Source organism: Budorcas taxicolor, chromosome X, assembly GCF_023091745.1.
Source record: "Budorcas taxicolor isolate Tak-1 chromosome X, Takin1.1, whole genome shotgun sequence".
In the NCBI taxonomy this organism is placed as follows: domain Eukaryota; kingdom Metazoa; phylum Chordata; class Mammalia; order Artiodactyla; family Bovidae; genus Budorcas; species Budorcas taxicolor.
The window spans coordinates 79318636-79339947 of NC_068935.1; the positions used below are offsets into that span (position 1 = coordinate 79318636).

At 38.5% G+C, this 21312-nt stretch overlaps 1 pseudogene; it reads right to left on the reverse strand.

Annotated features, from left to right (window-relative positions):
• Positions 1-19531: 19531 nt before the first annotated feature.
• LOC128069536 (sprouty-related, EVH1 domain-containing protein 2-like) lies at positions 19532-20938 on the reverse strand (annotated as a pseudogene).
• Between the last annotated feature and the right edge of the window lie 374 nt (positions 20939-21312).

Genomic DNA, 21312 nt, shown 5'->3' on the forward strand with positions numbered 1-21312 from the left:
AATGAGATGGGAGCGCAGTAATGTGATGAATGATTCTTCACAGGTAGGCATGCAATTAGTTATTTCTTGTCAAGATAGTTTGCAGCAAGAAGTTTCAAGGTCAGAATATCTTGGAGATCAGGGCTACAGTGGGTGCTAATCAGGCCAGTTTGAAGGAGGGTAGCTTCCTTTGTTTCTTGAGTTTGTAACAAATTAAGTCTTCTACACTTCCCTTCCAGAACAGTACATTTAACATTAGCATTTTAGCTAGATTTATCTTTAGTGTTTTTAATATTTTTGTTTGTTTTATGTGGATCTTGAATTCTGGGTAAGATGGCAAAACCATCAACAGATCAAGTAGACAGACCATGCTAGTTAAAAACAGAGAAGATGGTAAGTGTTAAGAGTATAAAAGGTACAGATTTCTCCATAGTTAGTGTAGATTACCTTTTCGATTTACTTCATTAGGTCACTTGTCTGGGTAGAGTGAAACAGAATGCCTGGAATTGAAGTGCCACAGGGAGTCTAAAACAGAGGTCCTAATGAGGTTCTCTGATCAGCCTATTCAAGTTAAGGAGGAGGAAGTAGGCTTCTCAGTCTAAATAGCAAAGGAGGACATGGACTGTACTTTTTATGGACCTAATTTTGCTAGGCCTAAAAAACAGCCATGGGAAAGAAAGTATAAAGGTATAGTATTTTTTTTATTGTTATTTCACATTCTATTTGAAGAGTCTCTGATTTAAACAATTTTAATAGACTTTATTTTTAGAGCAGTTTTATGAAACTCCAATACTTTGGCCACCTGATGTGGAAAGCTGGCTCATTTGAAAAGACTCTGATGCTGGGAAAGATTGAGGGCAGGAGGAGAAGGGGACAACAGAGGATGAGATGGTTGGATGGCATCACCAACTCAATGGACATGGGTTTGGGTAGACTCCGGGAGTTGGTGATGGACAGGGAGGCCTGGCGTGCTGCAATTCATGGGGTCGCAAAGAGTTGGACACGACTGAGTGACTGAAATGAACTGAACTGAACTGATGTTCACATCAAAATTAAACTGGAAGTTCCTATATACCCCCTGACCCCACACAAGCACAGCCTCCCCCACAATCAACATTCTGTACCAAAGTGGTGCATTTCTTAAAATTAATGAACCTATAATGACACATCATTATCACCCAAAGTCCATAGTTCATACTTGGTACTGTACATTCAGTGGGTTTTGACAATTGTGTGATGACATATAGCTACTTATAGTATCATACAGAATAGTTTCACCCCCTTGAAAATCTTCTGTGTTCTTATTTATCCCTCTCTCCTCCCTAACCCCTGGTAACCACTGGCCTTTTTACTGTTTTAATAGTTTTGATCTGATTTTTAAAAATAGCTTTATTGAGATATAGTTCACACACCACACAACTCACTCATTTAAAGTGTACAATCCAATGTATAATTTAGTATATTGACCTTTTTAAAGGACCAGCTTTTAGTTTCATTGATTTTTTTCTATTGATTTCTATTTTCAGGCTCATTGATTTCTGCTCTAATTCTTATTATTGTCTTTTCTTCTGCTTACTTAGATTTGCTCTTCTTTTTCTAGCTTCCTAAGGTGAAATCTGAGATTACTGATTTTAGATCTTCTTTCGTGCATTCAATACTATGACTTCTCTCTAAGCACTGTTTTTGTGGTATCCCACATATTTTGATAAGTTATATTTTCATTTTCATCTAGTCAAAATATTTTTAAATTTCTCTTGAGATTCCTCCATGACCATGTGTTATTTAGAAGAGTGTTGTTTAATCTCCATATATTTTGGAATTTTTCCAGTCATCTTTCTGTTATGATTTCTGGTTTAATTCCACTGTGGCCTGACAGTGAAAATTGTTTGATTTCTATTCTTTTAAATTCTGTTCTTCACATTGTTAAGGTGTGTTTTATGGCCTAGACTGTGATCTATCCTGGTACATGTTCCATGTGAGCTTGAGAAAAAATGTGTGTCCTACTATTATTGAACGAATTAGTCTATAGATGTCAATTATATCCAGTTGATTGATGGTGTTCTTAAGTTCAGCTAGATCCTCACTGTCTGCTAGAACTGTTCATTTATGACAGTTCTATTTTATGGAGGCATGTTGAAGTATCTAAACAAGATATTGGATTTATCTATTTCTCTTTGCAATGCTATTAGTTTTTGCCTCACATAAGTTAATGCTCTGTTGTTAGGTTTTATATACATTAAGGACTGTTATGTCTTCCTGAAGAATTAGCCCTTTTATCATTATGTAATGCTCTTCTTTATCCCTGATAACTTTTCTTGCTTAAATTTCACTCTGTGTGAAATTAATATAGCTACTCTTCTTTTTTTGTTAGTGTTAGCATGGTATATTTTATTCCTTCCATTTACTTTTTAATAAAAAATTTTTATTTATTTGACTGCATCAGGTCTTAGTTGCAGCACATGGCATGCAGGCTTAGTTGCTTTGCAGCTTGTGGGATCTCAGCTCCCCAACCGGGAATTGAACCCATGCCCCTAGCATTACAAAGCAGATTCATAACCACTGGACCACCAGGGAATTCCCCATCCATTTACTTTTAATCTATATGTGTCTTTATATTTAAAATGGGCTTCTTATAGATAACATATACCTGGGTCTTATTTTCTTAATTCGTTTTTATAATCTCTATCTTTTCAATGGTGCATTTTGACCATTAACATTCAAAGTGATAATATTTATCATATTCATTAGTGTTTTCTATTTGCTGCCCTTGTTTTTTGTTCCTGTTTTTATCTTTTATTCTTTTTGTAACTTCTGTGGTTTTAACTGAACATTTTATATAGTTCCATTTTGTTTCCGTTCTTAGAACAGCAACTATACTTTTTCCCCCTTTTTAGTGGTTGCCCTAGAGTTTTCAATATACATTTGTAGCTAATCCAAGTCCACTTTTCAAATAACACTACAGTTGACCTTTGAACAACATGCACATGTCCATTTATATGCAGATTTTTTCCAATAAATACATAGTTAGCCCTCTGTATTCATAGGTTTTGCATCTGTGGGTTCAACAACTGCATAGTGAAATTTCCATTTGTGGTTGGTTGAATCCACAGTTGTGAAACCTACAGATATGGAGGGGCAACTGTACTATGCCATTTTATATAAGAGACTTGAGCATCCATAGATTGAGGACTCCTGGAAACAATCCCCTGTGGATACCTAGGGACAACTGTACACTGTTTCACAGGTAGCACAAGTGCCTTATGATGACAAAATAATCCTAATTCCTCCCTCTTGTTCTTTCTTATCATTGCTGTCACTCATTTCACTTCATTATAAACACACATACACACGTATACATAATTGAATGCACTGTTGCTATTTGAGCAAACTGGCATCTATTAGATCAATTTAGAATAAGAAAAAATTTCTTCTTTTTTTAATTCCTTCTCCTGGTATTCCCATTTTGCATATATTACACTTTTATTTTTGTTGACCCACAGTTCTTAGATATTCTTTGCCTTTTTTAGAAAAGTCCTTTTCAGTTTGCTTTTTATTTCTGGAGGATTCTATTGATATTCTTAAGCTCAGTGATTCTTTTCTCAGCCATGTCCAGTGTACTAATGAGTCTGTCATAGGCATTCTCCATTTCTGTTTACAGTGTTTTTGATCTGTAGAAAATCTTTTTGATTCTTAGAATTTTCATCTCTCTGCTTAAATTACTTATCTGTTCTTGCATGTTATCTGCCTTTTCCATTAGAGCCCCTAGCATATTTATCATAGTTGCTTTAAATTCATGGCTGATTCTAGCATCTGGTATGTCTGGATCTGGTTCTGATGTTTGCTCTGTCACTTAAAAGTGTATTTTGCCTTTTGGCATGCCTTGTTGTTTTTCACTGGAAACCAGACATTGTGTATGAGGTAAAAGGAACTTTGGTAAATAGGACTGTTGTAATGTACTGGTAAAGTATGGTGGGAGGAGAAGTGTTTTATAAATCCTCTGATTAAGCCTTAATCTTTCAGTGACCCTGTGTCCCTGGGCTGTGAAATTTATGTGTCTCTCAGATCTTTATTCTCCCCACTTAGGTGGTACAGAGTGTTTAGAGGGGGGCAAGAGTTGACTATTTCCCTTCCTCTAGGTTGAGCAAGCTCTAATAAGACCCCAATAGATTAGGCTCTTGTAAAACAGTTTCTCTTAAGGGTAGAACAGAATGGCCTAGCATATTTCAAAAAGATTACTTTCTCCTCCTACTGGAATCCTGAGAGTGCGTTATCTCCATGACTGGGTCTTCCTGGATTTTTTTAAATCTCTCAGGCTTGTCCACTCTGATACTCCAGCATTTCATCAATAGTTCAGAATTTTCTACCCCAATACTGGTTCCTATGGAAGTTTCTGCTCATGGGTTTCTGTTCTGGCAAGTTGTAATTCTCTGAATCTGCCTGCTTGTTCCCCAACTTGGGGGGCAGTGTTTGCCTTATTACTTCACTGACAGATCTAGAAGAGTTGTTAATTTTTTAGTTTGTTCAGCTTTTTACTTATTAGGATGGAGTGATGACTTCTTATGTGCCAGACTAAAAATTGGAAGTCTCCTTTGTCAATTTTTTAATTGGATTATTCATTTTAGTATTAAGTTGCAAGAATTTATGTATTTATTTATGTTTAGTCCCTTAACATATAAATGATTTGAAAATATTTTTCTCTCATTCTGTGTGTTGTCTTTTCACTTTCTTTCTTTTTGTTTTTTCATTATTCCCTGGAAGTCTAGTACCTTCTTTCCCTTGTTGTCCTGGAGAAGCTCAAACTTTCCCATTATTTTTCCCCTCAGATATCTAAGCCACTGCCTATACCAATACCTTTTTATAAGCTGCCATCTCTCAAACAAGAGCTGATGGCAGGCACTGGGGGATATTTGTCTTTCATGTGTTTGTCAACTTCTTATTTGAAGTTCTGTCATAGAACGGTTATTAAAAAGGTCCTTGGCTATGGAGCCTACATTCTGGACACATTCATGTGGCCACTGATTTAGAATGGAGAAGGTCTAATACCTTTCATTTTTTGATGTTTTACAGCAGAGAGAATAAAACACAAATTATTGTCTAAGTAAATCATTGTCTGAATTCTCCCCAAGTAAATTTTTATGCTTTAAAAATAGTTTTTCTGCTGAATTGTGTCTTTATAAGTATCCTGTGCATCTCAGGTACCTGTGCATCTGCTTTCTCTAAGCAGTTATTCTCATAAGTAGAGTGATGTCTTAGATATGTTTTACATTATCTCTGAACATTTTTAATTTGGGTATGTGAGATCACCTTCAAGAATAAAGTTAGATAGGTTGGTTGCATTTGAAGAGATCTTCATAATTCTGAATATCTTGTACTTTAAACCTGTAAGAAAATTAATTTTAGATGCAGTTAACAGCAATGACCTCTTTATTCTCCTTGTCCAAGTTCTTCAGCCCCTGCTTATATTTGGAGATCTTGTTTCTTATTCTCCTGGGATCTGACATGGACTGTCTTGCCATGGGTCCTTTTATTGATGGAGTCTTTCACTTTTTTGATATATCCTTTGAAATACCAAAGTTTAAAATTTTGGTTAGTCAAGTATATCTATTTTTTCTTTAATTACTCATGTCTTTGGTGTCATACGTAAGAATCCATTGCCCAATTCAACATAATGAATATTTACATTTATGTTACATTTAGGCCTTTGATCCATTTGAGTTAATTTTGTATATGATGTGAGATAAGGGTCCAACTTCATCTTTTGCACATAGCTGTCCAGTTTTCCCAGCACCACTTACTGAAGAGGCTGTCTTTGCCCCATTGTATATTCTTGCCTACTTTGTCAAAAATAAGGTACCCATAGGTGCGTGAGTTTATCTCTGGGTTCTCTATCTTGTTCTGTTTGTCTATATTTCTGTTTTTGTGCCAGTATCATATTGTGTTGATGACTGTAGTTTTGTAGTATAGTCTGAAGTCAGGAAAGTTGATTCCTCCAGCTCCGTTCTTCTTTCTCAAGATTGCTTTGGCTATTCAGGGTCTAGTATGTGGAAGCAACCTAGTTGTCCACTGACGGATGAGTGAATAAAGAAGCTGTGGTACATATATACAGTGGAATAGTACTCCACCATAAAAAGAAACATATTTGAGTCAGTTCTAATGAGGTGGACGAACCTAGAACCTATTATACAGAGTGAAGTAAGTCAGAAAGAGAAATATAAATATCATATACTGATACATATTATGGGATCTAAAAAGGTGGCACTGATGAATTTATTTTCAGGGCAGCAATGGAGAAACCGACATAGAGAACACACCTATGGACATGAGGGGAGGGGAGAAGGGAGAAGGTGAGATGTATGGAGAGAGTAACATGGAAATTTACAATACCATATGTAAAATAGACAGCCAATGGGAATTTGCTGTGTGACTCAGGGAACACAAACAGGGGCTCTGTGACAACCTAGAAGGGTGGGATGGGGAGGCAGATGGGAGGGAAGTTTGGGAGGGAGGTTTGGGAGGGAGGGGACATGGGTGTACGTATGGCTGGTTCTTGTTGATGTATGACAGAAAACCACAAAATTCTGTAAAGCAATTATCCTTCAATTAAACAAAAATTTTTTAAAGAATATAAACATCAAAGGAGAAGGCAATGGTAGCCCACTCCAGTACTCTTGCCTGGAAAATCCCATGGATGGAGGAGCCTGGTGGGCTGCAGTCCATGGGGTCGCGGAGAGTCAGACACGACTGAGCGACTTCACTTTCACTTTTCACTTTCATGCATTGGAGAAGGAAATGGCAACCCACTCCAGTGTTCTTGCCTGGAGAATCCCAGGGATGGCAGAGCCTGGTGGGCTGCCATCTATGGGGTCGCACAGAATTGGACATGACTGAAGCGACTTAGCAGCAGCAGCAGCAACAGTAAACATCAAAAAATAAAATATTAGAATAAAAAAATCTTCTATTTCTTCTTGAGTAATTTTAGTTACTTTGTGTCTTTCTAGGAATTTGTCTATTTCACCTAGGTTATCTAATTTGTTGCCATACAGTTTTTCATAGCATTCCCTAGTAATCATTTTTGTATTTCTAATGTGAGTAGTGAAGCCTCCACTTTCATTTCTTTTTTAAAAATTAATTTGACTGTACCATGTCTTAGTTGCAGCTCTTAGGATCTTTGATCTTTGTTACAGCATGCAGGATCTTTTAGTTGCAGCATGTGTAATATTTAGTTGTGGCATGTGAACTCTTAGTTGTAGCATGTGGGATCTAGTTCCCTGACCAGGGATTGAACTCAGGCACCCTGCATTGGGGACACAGAGTCTTAGCCCCTGGACCACCAGAGAAATCCTCTCATTTATGATTTTAGTAATTTGAGTCTCTTTTTCCTCATCAGTCTAACTAAAGCTTTAGTAGGTTTGTTCATCTTTTCAAAGATTTAACCTTTTGATTTCATCGACTTTCTATAATGTTTTTCTAGTCTCTATTTTATTTGTTTCCATTCTAATCTGTATTCTTCCTTTCATTTCCTTTGGGTTTAGTTTACTCTTTTTCTCCATTCTCTTCAAGTGGGAGGTTAGGTTGCTGATTTGCAATCTTTTTTAATGTTGACATTTGTGTCTATACAGTTCTTGTAAGTACTGCTCTAGTGGCATTCTATAAGTTTTGGTATGTTGTGTTTGAATTTTTATTCATCATGGGCTGCAGTCCATGGGATTGCTAAGAGTCAGACACGACTGAGTGATGTCACTTTCACTTTTCACTTTCATGCATTGGAGAAGGAAATGGCAACCCACTCCAGTGTTCTTGCCTGGAGAATCCCAGGGATGGCAGAGCCTGGTGGGCTGCCATCTATGGGGTCACACAGAGTTGGACATGACTGAAACGACTTAGCAGCAGCAGCAGGGAATCCAAGAAGATGTAGTTATTCAGAAATGAGATCTAAGAATTCTAGCTCAGAGGAGAGGTGAACACAGGAAGTAGAGATTTAAGAACTACTAGCACTTAGCTAATGGTTAAAAGCATGGGGATATATGAAATTACTTACAGAGATTTTAATAAGAGGAACAGGTTAACATTAGTACCCAAGGGAATGTTTAGAAGTTGGGTTAAGAAATAGCCCAGAAAGAAAATTTCTATCTTCTCTCCTTATTTTTTTTTTTATCTTCTACATTCTCTGTAAGAAGTCTTATCTATACTAATGGCTTTAAATACTTTTTTTTTTTTTTTCCAAAATTCAGTTTATTTTTCTAACTCTGTACTGGACTCTTCTTCCCTGAATGTTTCAAACTTAGCATCTAAAACTTAGATTATTCACCCCAAATAATATCATCATCATTGACAATATCAGGCCCTCCTTTCCGAGGGTATAGGCATAATTGGGGGTGTCATCCTACCAGGTGGTCTCATTGAGCATCTCTGTACCCTTCGTCTGTTATATTTTGGGTGCTCTTGAGTGGAATACAGAGAAATCAGGAGATGTAGATGAGCAAAAGACTACAAGCCACCCAAAAGCCCATCTACAGAAAGATGAATAAAGGACTGAGGGATGATTGTACCTCAGTGTCAAGTCAGTGAAACAGGGACCACAGCCCTGACATCACCCTGGACTCTTATCATACAGTGCAGAATAAATACAGGGTTTGGCAATTTATCAATATGATACCATTTTAATAAAGCTCAATACTAATTATACATTTCATAGGATTCATACGTATATGCTATAATTATGAAGGAAAGCAAGGGAATCAACACAATGGCCACAATGCTTCCCTATGGGGATGGTACAGGGGTGTGTTTTGGGGAGAGTGAAGGTGTATGACATTCTCGTGCTCAAAGGGAGTGGTGGCTTCATGGATTTTTACCTTATGCTTCATATATGTTCATATGTCTTATATGTTATATGTTCATATGTTATATGTTCTTCATATGTTATATGTTCTCTTCATATGTTATAAGTACCAAATATTATGCAAATAAAAAAACAAGAAACCAACTAGACTTAACAGACATATATACAGAACATCCCACCCAACAACATCAGAAATACACATTCTTTTCTGGTGCATGGGGGACATTCTGTAGGAAAGACCACATGTTAGACCACAAAACAAATCTTTACAAATTAAAAAGATTGAAATCATTACCAAAAATAATACAATACTAGATGATATTGAGCACTTACTACATGCTCAATACTATTCTTGGTGCTTTATGTATTTTAAGTCATTTTATTTTTCTCAGCACCTTGATGAAGTTGCATATTATATCCATCTTCTAGATGAGGAAATTGATACATGGAATGGTAAGTAACCTATCCAAGGTCACACAACTAGTAAGTGGCTATATCTGAATTTGAACCTAAGCAGTCTGGCTCTAGAGCCAATAATTTTAACCAGTATGCTCTACTACCTTTTTAAAGTTTCTTCTCCCTCCTTTGTTCTTAATTTCAGTTAATGTCACCATCCATCTGGTTTTTTAAGCTAGCAAATTCAGTGTCATCTTCTTGACTTATCCCTGTTCCTTATTCTGAACATTACATACACTATTATTTTGCCTTTTCTCTAGCCTCTTTTTAATCTGTGTATGTGTGTGACAGACTTTTTTTTTTTTTTTTTTTTTTTTTACTGCACTAGGTCTTCATTGCTGTGTGCAGGCTTTCTCTAGTTGTGGTGATCAGGGGCTACTCTTTGTTGTGGTACACTATTGTGTTCTGTGCTTCTATTGCAGTGACTGCTTTTGTTGCACAGCATGGGCTCTAGGGCATGTGGACTTCAGTAGTTGTGGCATGTGGGCTCAGTAGTTGCGGCTCATGCATGGGCTTTAGAACACAGGCTCAGTAATTGTGGAGCATGGGCTTAGTTGTTCCACTACATGTGGGAGCTTCCCAGATCAGGGATCAAACCCATGTCCCCTGTATTGGCAGGCAGAATCTTATCCATATGGGCCACCAGGGAAATCTAAACCCTTATTCTACTCTTATTAGACTATTACAATAGTCATCCCTGTGGTCTTCCTGCCTCCTGTCTCTTTCCCATTCCAGCTTTCTTCTATACTTTGCTATAGCTCCTATCCTACTGTTCATTACTTTGCTTAAGAGTCTCTGTTGGGGTTCCTCAAAAAGTTAAAGACAGAATTATCATATGACTTTGCAGTTCTACTTCTAGATATATTATCAAAGAGAATTGAAAATAGGCTTTCCAATGTATACTTGTACATGAATGTTCATTACAGCATTATTCATAATAGCCCCAAAATGGAAATAACCCAAATATCCATTGACTGATAAGCAAAATGTGGTATACCCATACAATGAAACACTATTCAGCAAAAAAAGAATGAATGAATGATGTACTGATACATGCTACAACATGGATGAAGAGAACAAAACCTAAGTTTAAAAAGCCAGACAGAAAAAGCCTCACACTGTATGATTCCATTTATATGAAATATCTAAAATGTAAAATTCTTAGAGACAGAAATCAGATTAGTGGTTGCCAGGGGCTTGGGGGGTTAAGAGGGCAATGAGGAGTGGCTGCTTAATAGGCACATAGTTTCTTTTTGAATGATGAAATGTTCTGGAATTAGTGGTAATGGTTGCACAACAATATGAATGCACTAGAAGCTACTGAGTTTGTACACCTTAATAGTTAAAATGGTGACTTTTATGTTATGAAAACTTTATCTCAACTACAAAAACATTATTTCTCTACTTATAGGATAAAGTTCAAATTCTTTAACTTGGCATACAAGGTCTCTTTTCATAATATCCATGCACTTCCTCTCACAAATACTCTAAACATGTTGAATGTAATACTTCCCTTTTGTGTCTGTGTCTTTACATATTCTGTTCCCTCTGCTTAGAACACTAATATTTTTCTATTCCACCTTGGCAAACTTATACTCACTTTGGAAGATCCTGCTAAAATGTAATCTTCATGTGAAGCTTTTTTTAGCTACCCTAGGCACACATAGTTGCTCCTTGGTCTATGTTCCCGCAACACCTTATTTATATTTTTGCTCTAGAATTTAGCTTAATTGTTTTGTAACTTGTCAGCAATATATGTTTCCCATTTAATCACTGAGTTTTTTTTACTTTTTTGGAGGTCATAGATGATATAAAGTATAGACTCTAGATAAATACACATATATTAATATATTTACAGTTTTCATGTAATTTCATTGAGTTCATGAACCTCCCAAAGGGCATGTGCAGACCCACTCATCTGCATTAGAATCACCTGGAGTTTTTTTTAGCCAGTTCCCAGGTCCCACACCCAGTTACTAAATCAGGATCTTTGGAGGTGATATTTTTATTCACTAGATACTATGGAACACATTGAGAATAAAAGTATGAATGTGACTTTTGCTCTTAAGGAATAAAGACAATCTAGTGGTAAGGGAAACAAATAGAAACAAATGTGATAAAGTAACAACAGAGAGTGAGATTAGAGATATCTTCAGAGAGAATGCAATTAAACAGAGACAGAGAATGAATAAGCACTTACTAAGTGCACAAGGTAAGGAAGGGCATTTCAGGAAGAAATTAAATTGCCCAGTCATGAAATGGTAAAACCACATGGCCCATTCTTGTAATTGAAAATAGACTGGTATAAGGAATTGATAGAAGATAAAGAAGATAAAGTTGGATAGGTTGGCAGGAGTCAGAACACAAAAGGGCCTTTTATACCAAACTATGTGGTAGCCATTGGAGAGTTGGGGTTTTTTTGTTTTCTTTTTTGCCATACCACATAGCTTACAGATCTTAGTTCCCCAACCAGGGATTGAACCCCATCCGCCAGTGAAAGTATTGCATCCTAACCACTGAACTTCCAGGGCATTCCCATTGGAGAGTGTTAAAGGGGAAAGTCCACTGTGTTTTAGACAACTGGTTACAGTTTGAAGAATAGACTAGGAAAGACCAGAGGAAGGAAGATTAGTTTAGAAGGCTATTGGAATTATCTCAGGGAGAAGTGAGGTCCTAAACAAAAGAGAGGAAGTGATAGATTTAGAGAAGTATTTCTGAAGAAGCTTCAATAGACCTTTGCTTACTAAGTGACTGTGAAGAGTATGAGAGGAGTTAAGAAGGGAGTGGCATTGGGGGGCTTCCCTGGTGGTTCAGTGGCTAAAACTCCAAGTTCCCAATGCTGGGGGCTTGGGTTTGATGCCTGGTCAGGGAACTAGATCCCACATGCTACAACTAAGAGTTTGCATGCCACAACTAAGACCCAGCACAGTCAAATAAATATTAACAAATATATTTTTTTAAAGAAACTGAAAAAAAAGAAGGGAATAGCATTAGAATGGCTTAATACCCTAAAAGGCCCTGGTTTAGGAGTCTAGGTTAATAGTGAGACAATTAACTAAGAATAAAACTTGGCAATAAAACAAGTTTGGAGAGTGGTAACTATAATATAATAATCACTAACTTTTATAGAGAGCCCATTGTATGGCAGGCACTATGCATGCATGCTAAGTTGCTTCAGTCGTGTCCAACTCTTTGCAAACCTGCCAGGTTCCTCTGTCCATGGGATTGTCCAGGCAAGAATACTGGAGTGGATTGCTACACCCTCCTCCAGGGGATCTTCCTGACCCATTGAACCCACGTCTCCTGAATCTCCTGCGTTGCAGGTGGATTCTTTACTGCTGAGCCACCAAGGAAGCCCCAGTAGGTAAAACCCCATCTCCACTGCTACCCCTGCTGGATAATAAATTCTACCTGGATTATTGTGATAGCTTAGTCTCTCTGCTCCCACTTTTGCCCTTCAACAGTTTGGTTTTTCTCAGAGTAGATACAGTGATATTTTCAAAAGAGTAAGGACTTATCCTTCTGGTTATAATGGACTAACAAGGACTGGATTTACTCTTTGACCTTAAATAACTACACAACTGGACAAAATAAATGAAACAGTTCAGAGAGAGTGAGCCTGGCTAGAGTCAAGCAATCTCTTTGAGTTTAGAAGGCAGAGTTGAGAATCCAGGGAAATGGAAGTGGCTAAAATTCATAGGGCACAGTAACAAAGAGAAGAGACATGCACATAGAGATACAAAGAGAGAAAGAGAAAGAGTATTGCCTCAGTGTTACAGATAAATTAGCTTTAGACCAAAGACTTTCCTGATGGCTCAGCAGGTAAAGAATCTGCCTGCAATGCACGAGACATAGGAGATGCAGGTTTGATCCCTGGGTCAGAAAGATCCCCTGGAGGAGTAAATAGTAACCTGCTCCAGTATTTCTTGCCTGAAAAATCTCATGGACAGAGGAGCCTGGCAGGCTATAGTCCAAAGGATCTCAAAGAGTCAGACACAACTGAGCAACTAAGCGTGTGCACATATGTGTGTGTGCGCACACACACACACACAAAGGTTGCTCTAATTCTGTCTAACAAAACTTAAGAGCAACCCTTAAAGGATTAAACTGTTTCTGAGTAACTTTATTATCTCAGAACAAATTGCAAAAGTATTTAAAGGAAAAACGAAGAAAAATTCCAGCACTCGACAACGTAAAATCCCCAACGCCTTGTATCCAGTAATAAATAATGAAGTATACAAAGCAAGAAACTATGAGCAAAATCAATCAACAGATACAGACCCAGAAATAGCACAGATGACAGAATCAGTAGGCAAAGACTTAAAGTTCGAATATACTCTATTTGTTCAATAAAGAAAAATGTGATCATATTGAGGAGAGATATGGAGGATATTAAGAGACTGAAATTAAACTTATAGATATTAATGTCTGAGAAAAAATTACTTGAATGGATTAATAGATTAGACAAACCAAAGGAAAAATTAAGGAACTTGAAGACACAGCAGTAGAAACTATCTGAAATGAATCACACAGAGAAAAAATGAGTAGAAGAAAAAATTAACAGAGTATCAGTGTGTAGTGGGACAACTTCCAGTGGTCTGAACTTGGGAGAGATATTGAAAGTAGAGATAGAGATTTGCTAGTCTCAATGATAATAGGTGGTATTTGAAGACAGAAGACTAGATGCCATTGCAGAGGGAGAAAACAGAGGTGAAACAGAAGAGGGCCAATGACAGAATTTGGGAGAATGGCTTTGTTTAAGTAAGGGATCCCTTTCTAGCAGTGTTTGTTAGAAAGCAGATTCCAGAAGCTCTGGTTTCAAAATTTGTCAGTGACAAAAGTTTCTCAGCCTTCATAGCCAGATTTCTTGAAAAACCATTCTATATTCACTACTGCCTCTTCTTGCATATGTGATTGCAAAGAAAAATTTGATGGTATTCAGGGGCTATGATCTAGGCAGAGAGAGCAATATATAGATGAGCAGATAAGTATGCATGACCATAGTATTTGGGGGAGAATTTCAAGTAACATGTTATTAATGTGTAGGGATTATGTAATGGAGTAGCAAGAACTGAAGCTGTAAGGATCAGCATGGATCATTAGGGAACCATGGCAGGCTTTTAAGCAGAAGAGTAATATGATTACATGTGTATTTTAGAAAAGGCCATCCTGGTGGCAGTGTAGAAAATGGATTAGAAGTAAACAGGTGGAGGCAGGGAGATAAGTTAGGAAGTATATTAGTTTCCTAGAACTGCCATAACCAATTACCATAAATTAGTTGGCTTAATGCCCTTCTCGGGTGGCACAGTGGTAAAGAATCTGCCTGCCAATGCAAGAGACGAAAGAGATGTAGATTTGATTCCTGGGTCAGGAAGATCCCCTGGAGTAGGAAATGGCAACCCACTCCAGTGTTCTTGCCTGGAGAATCCCAGGGACGGCGGAGCCTGGTGGGCTGCCGTCTATGGGGTCGCACAGAGTTGGGCATGACTGAAGCGACTTAGCAGCAGTAGCAGGGTCGTCTTTGCCATGTGAGGGCTTTCTCTAGTAGCAGCACATGAGCTTCTCATTGTGGTGGCTTCTGTTATTGTGTCAGCTCAATTATTCTTAAACCATCTGTCTGATAATTATTTTTTCCAACTTTATTGAGCTATAATTGACATATAATACTGTGTAAGTTCAAGGTATACAATGCATTGATTTTATACATGTATATATTATAAAATGATTACCACCAGCCACATAATTACCATTTCTTTCTTGTGGTGAGAATATTTAAGATCCTCTCTTAGCAATGCTCAAGTATAAAATACAATATTTTTAATTACAGTCACAATCCTGTACATTAGATACTCATCATTTATTTATTTTATAACTGAAATTATGTACCCTTTGAACATTTCTCCTTCTCCTCTACTCCCCAGCACCTAGAAACTACCATTCTGCTCTCTGTTTCTATGAGTTCAGTTTTTTAGATTCTTCATATAAGTGACAGCATACTATATTTGTCTTTGTCTGACTTATTTCACTTAGTATAATGCCCTTAAAGTTCATCTATGTTGCTGCAAATGGAAGAATTTCCTTCTTTCTTGTGGCTGAATATTGCATTGTATGTATGTGCATATATGTGTGTGTGTATGTGTATCCCACAACTTTTTTATCCATTCATCTGTCAATGGACACCTAGGATGTTTCCATATCTTGGCTCTTGTGAATAATTCTGCAAAAAACATTTGTTGTTGTTGTTCAGTCACTAAGTTGTGTCTGACTTTTTGTGACCCCATGAACTGCAGCATGCCAGGCTGCTGTCCCAACTATCTCCCAGAGTCTGCTCAAACTCAGGTTCATTGAGTCAGTGATGCCACCCAACCATCTCATCCTCTGTCACCGCCATCTCCTCCTGCCCTCAATCTTTCCCAGTATCAGGGTCTTTCCCAATGAGTCAGCTCTTCACATCAGGTGGCCAAAGTATTGGAGCTTCAGCTTCAGCATCAGTCCTTCCAGTGAATATTCAGGATCGATTTTCTTTAGGATTGACTGGTTTGATCTCCTTGCTGTCTAAGGGACTCTCAAGAGTCTTCCCCAACACCACAATTCAAAAGCACCAATTTGGTGCTCAGCCTTCTTTATAGTCCAACTCTCACATCCATACATGACTACTGCAAAAACCATAGCTTTGACTAGATGGACCTTTGTTGGCAAACTGATGTCTTTGCTTTTTAATATGCTATCTGGGTTTGTCATTGCTTTTCTTCCAAAGAGCAAGTGTCTTTTAATTTCATGGCTGCAGTCATTGTCTGCAGTGATTTTAGAACCCAAGAAAATAAACTCTGTCACTATTTCACTTTTTCCTCTTCTATTTGCCATGAAGTGATGGGACTGGATGCTATGATCTTAGTTTTCTTAATGTTGAATTTTAAGCCAGTTTTTTCACTCTCCTCTTTCACCCTCATTAGGAGGCTCTTTTAGTTCCTCTTCATTTTCTGCCATTAGAGTGGTATCATCTGCATATCTGAGGCTGTTGATAGTTCTCCCAGCAATCTTGATTCCAGCTTGTGATTCATCCAGCCCGGCATTTTGCATGATGTCCTTGCATATAAGTTAAATAAGCAAGGTGACAATATACAGCCTTGACATACTCCTTTCCCAATTTGGAACCAGTCCATTGTTCCATGTCCAGTTCTAACTGTTGCTTCTTGATCTGCATACAGGTTTCTCAGGAGGCAGGTAAGGTGGTGAAAATATTTGTGGTCTGGTATTCCCATCTCTTGAAGAATTTTCCACAGTTTTTGTGATCTACACAGTCAAAGGCTTTAGCATAGTCAATGATGTTGGCAATTTGATCTCTGGCTTCTCTGTCTTTTCTAAACACAGGTTTTACATCTGGAATTTCTTGGTTCATGTACTGCTGAAGCCTATTACTTAAAGCCTAATTGGCTGTGATTGGCTGTCCTTATTGTTGTGATTTTGAAACCTTGAAGCATTTATAGGCTTAGATTCTGGCTTGCTTGCATAGGCCACCGTGGCATTAGAGCCACATCAGTCTAATGGCCTCCTTATTTAATTAATTTAATAGCATATATATATTTATACATGTATCTGTATTAAGGTAAACATGAATTCATACTAATATTTCCAATTCATATCTATTACCCTGTGGGTCATTTTACCTTCTTCCCTTTGCTTATCTGTATTCTCCCACTTCAACACTAAGGAACCTGGCTCCTACAGTCCACCATCAGATACTTAATTGTTCAATTCCAATATACATGTATAGTGGTTTCAGAATTATTAGCCTGTACCCTTAGGGGAAACAATTTTGTCAACTAGAATAGAATGCTTATGTACAGTCCCTTTTGCCTATACTCTTAAACATCACTCATTTACAAAGTTTCTTAGGTTTGTACCCACTTCAGGAACGTTCTTTTGTACATTTGTAACCAAAATTGCAAATTCTTTTTTCATGTTATGCATTCTGACCTTTGTATCACTTGATCTCCTAAGTGACTTTTTTGTTTTAGTTAAATATATTAAGTTCTTTTCATATTTTACTTTGTGCTCTAAAGTTCTATGTGTTTGGAAAAAAATATGAAGCATCCACCATTACAGTATCATAGAGAAAAATTTCACTGTCCTGAAATATTCCCCTGTCCTTCAACCTCCTCCTCTTCTCCAAATGCCTAGAAACCAGTGATGTTTTTACTGTCATTTTAGTTTTGCCTCTTTTAGAATGTCATATAAATGGAATCATACAGTAGGTCTTTTCATACTGACTTGTTTCACATATAAATCATATATGTTTATGACTCATCCATGTTTTTGCATGGGTTGGTAGTCTATTCCCTTTTATCTTTCAGTAGTATCCCATTGTTTGGAAATACCATTTTCTGTTTATCTAGTCACTTACCACTTAGTTGCTTCTAATAATTATAAATAAAACTGCTGTAAACATTCACATACCCCCCGAAAAAGATCCTCACAGAAGAAGTATTTGAGCTGAATATTCAAAGAAAAGGAGATTACTAAGTAGAATGAGTAAGAATATCATGAGGAAGGGCAGAGAGGGATGAAAGAAGAAAGCATATTTGGGGCCATCAGAAAGTTTTCTCTAATTGAAATGGTACTTTTATGATGACAAAATTGGAAAGGTAGGATGGGACTAGGTCATAAAGATTCATGGAGTTTGGGCTTTATCCTTATCAGCCAATGTTTTCCAAGTTCACTTATTCATATTCTACCTTTACCATTTTAATTTTTTAAATTTAGGCAATAATATTTTTGAAATTATGAGTTTAATATATTTCCTATAAATATTAAAATAAAAGTATGCCTCTTAAAATAAAACTATTTTCATTTGTTTTCCAGCAGTGGTACACTATAATTGTTTAGAAAGATAGTTCTGAGAGTGTTATATGAGAGAGAATGGATGGGGGAATAAAACAGGTGATTATTGACAGATGATGAAGTCCTGAATTAAAAAAAAAACAAAAACAAGCCTTATTTGCAGGGATGGTAAAGAGGGAAAGGGATTTAAAAGAGATTTAGGAACTAGAATAGACAGGACATATTAATTAGAAGAAGGTCGGGATATTTATGAACTAAAATCTGGATTTAGTGACTAAGTGGAAGGGTGGAAGATTACAGAGAAGGAAGGATCTTGAATTACTTGTAGGTCTCTTGTCTTGGAAGTGAATGATGATACCAGTCCACCAGAGCAGAGAACAAGAGTAAAATTAGGTTTGAGGGAAATAATTTCTCTCAAAAATTTATTTAATTGACATTTTCTTTTAAGTTACAAATACGTATGTTCTCATTGTAGGACATGAAATAACAAATGCAAGAAGATAAAGGACTTCTTGGTGACCCAGTGGTTAAGAATCAATCTGCCTGTTAATGCAGGGGACACGGGTTTCATCCCTGCTCTGCAAAGATTGCACACGCCCTGAGGTAACTAAGCCCGTGCACCAAAAGTATTGAGTCTGTGCTCTAGAGCCTGTGAGCCACAATTGCTGAGCCTACATGCTGCAGCTTCTGAAGCCTGCATGCTTTAGATCCCCTGCTCTGCAAACAAAAGAAGCTACTGCAATGAGAAGCCCATGCACTGCAACCAGAGGGTAGCCCTCTATTCTGCAACTAGAGAAAGCCCATGTGCAGCAACAAATGGATTCATTTATTCATTTTTTAGTATTATTTATTTATTTATTCTTTAAAAAAACGAAGATAAAGTTAAAATCTCCCCCTTCAATGGTAACAATGACCCTATATGCAGGACAGCAGGGGAGACACAGATGTAAAGAACAGACTTTTGGACTCTGTGGGAGAAGGCACAGGTGGGATGAAATGAGAGAGTAGCATTGAAACATGTATATTACCATATGTAAAATAGATGACCAGGGAAAGTTCAATGTATGAGGCAGGGCACCTAAAGCCACTGCTCTGGGACAACCCAGCGGGATGGGATGGGGATGGGATGAATCACCTGTGGCTGATTCATGTCAATGTATGGCAAAACCCACCACAATCTTGTAAAGTAATTAGCTTCCAATTAAAATAAATTAATTTTTAAAATTAAAAAAAATCTCCCCTTTCATATCCCCTTCCCCTCCCCATGTAATATTGAGGGTACCAATTTGTGCAGCCTTTCACATCTTCGTCATGTGTATGTATTTATACACACAGATGATTTTTTTAATAAAAATGAAATCATATTCTTCCTCCCTCTCCCTCCCTCCTTCCCCCCCTCTCTCTGAAACTGAGTCACACAGCTGCTTTGTGGTTCCTTCCATAGCACCTGCACATCATTCCTCAGTGGTAGCAGGCCCAAAGTGGGAGGTGACAGTAAGAACAGAGGGCCAAGAAACAGAACTCTGTTAGAGCCATCCATTGGAGGCAAAACTTCTCATAGCACAAGCACAGGTCTGTATAGTCTCCATCGGTCCCACACACAGCGATAGAGCATGCTGTCCTCCCCACATACAGCTCACTGCTTGGAGCCAAGTTCTCACTGAGTCTTGACAGCAGCCCATTCCGTTTTACTCACAGTTGAATGCATTCTGGTATATGTGCATGATATTCTCCTTCCCCTTCTGGGACTTGCTCTGAGATGGCTGTGTCTTAATCTCACTGGTCCCACACTGAAGCCAAAGTCTAAGGAGTCCACATGGGGTAACTGTAGTTGTGCTTAGAGACCTTGCCCTTGGCGAAACACTGGTCGGGGTCTGCATCCTCCAAGGCGTCCAGGTATTTGTCCTTTGTCCTCACTGGTAATCCTCTTAGTGCTTGTCCCTGATATTCTCCCTGGATTGATGCTCACGATCTCCTCACCTGCCAGTGGGGCCTTGCCATCAGCTGTTTGAGATGATAACTGTCTGTGAGGTATGGATTTGGGAGGTGACCCAGGCTGTAAGTCCTCTGGTGCTAACAGGATGTGAGGGAGGAAATCCTCTGAACAAGTTGCTCCTTCTGAGATGAATTAGCTGTTGTATTAATAAAACGTTGTCATCGCAAAGCTTGTTTCGTAATGGACGGCAAAAGATGATGTTGAGCTTTTTATAAGGTCTTTGATTGCTTTCCTCACTCAAGGCTTTGGAAATTAAGTCAAAACTAACTGTTGTCAACCTTCCAATGATGAAAGGTTGGGTTGACTTTGGTGTGAAAGTGAAGTCGCTTAGTCGTGTCTGACTCTTTGCGACCCCATGGACTGTAGCCTACAACGCTCCTCTGTCCATGGGATTTTCCAGGCAAGAGTACTGGAGTGGGTTGCCATTGCCTTCTCCAGAGGATCTTCCCAACCCAGGGATCGAACCTGGGTCTCCCGCACTGTAGGCAGATGCTTTACCATCTGAGCCACCAGGGAAGGCTTTGGTGTAGACCGAGTCATTTCTTAAAAGAGTTCCAATACCACCAGTTTGTCTTTCTGTCCTTCACTTTCTGTCTTTCTGTCTTTTATGAGAAAGCCGATTCGTCCATTGCCATCACGACTGAGCGATTCACACACACACATACACGTGCGCGCGCACGCACACGCGCGCGTGCACAACATTGCAGATCCCGCCTTCCTTCTTGTGGGAACCATCCAGTCCGGCTGAAGTCACCTCAGGTCATAACTACAGCCTCCACGTGCATAATATAGCTGTCCTCACCCAGGTATGATTCTTCGATCATTTTCCTGTTCACCTACATTCCTGTCCCGTAATGGTGGGCAGCTTTTCTCCCTTCATCTTCCTGTCTGCTACTCTCCCCGCTTATTTACATCTTCAGAGATCGCCTGAAGGTTGAGGGTGGGGGGAATGGTAGCAACTGGAGTGACTGGAGTGCCAGGGCAGGGTTGCGTAGACAATCTGGTGGGGGGATCGCGGAATGAGCACCCATGAGGTGAGAGGATGGAGGCCAGCGGGGACTCAGGGGACTTGGGAGTCAGTAGAGGGGAGATGGAAACGATTTGGGTCGAAAAACTACCACGCGGCTGAAAGGCGGGCACTGCTGGGAGAAGGAGAGGGCCAGCTGTTGGAGGGGGGCTCAATCCTGGACCTCCCCAC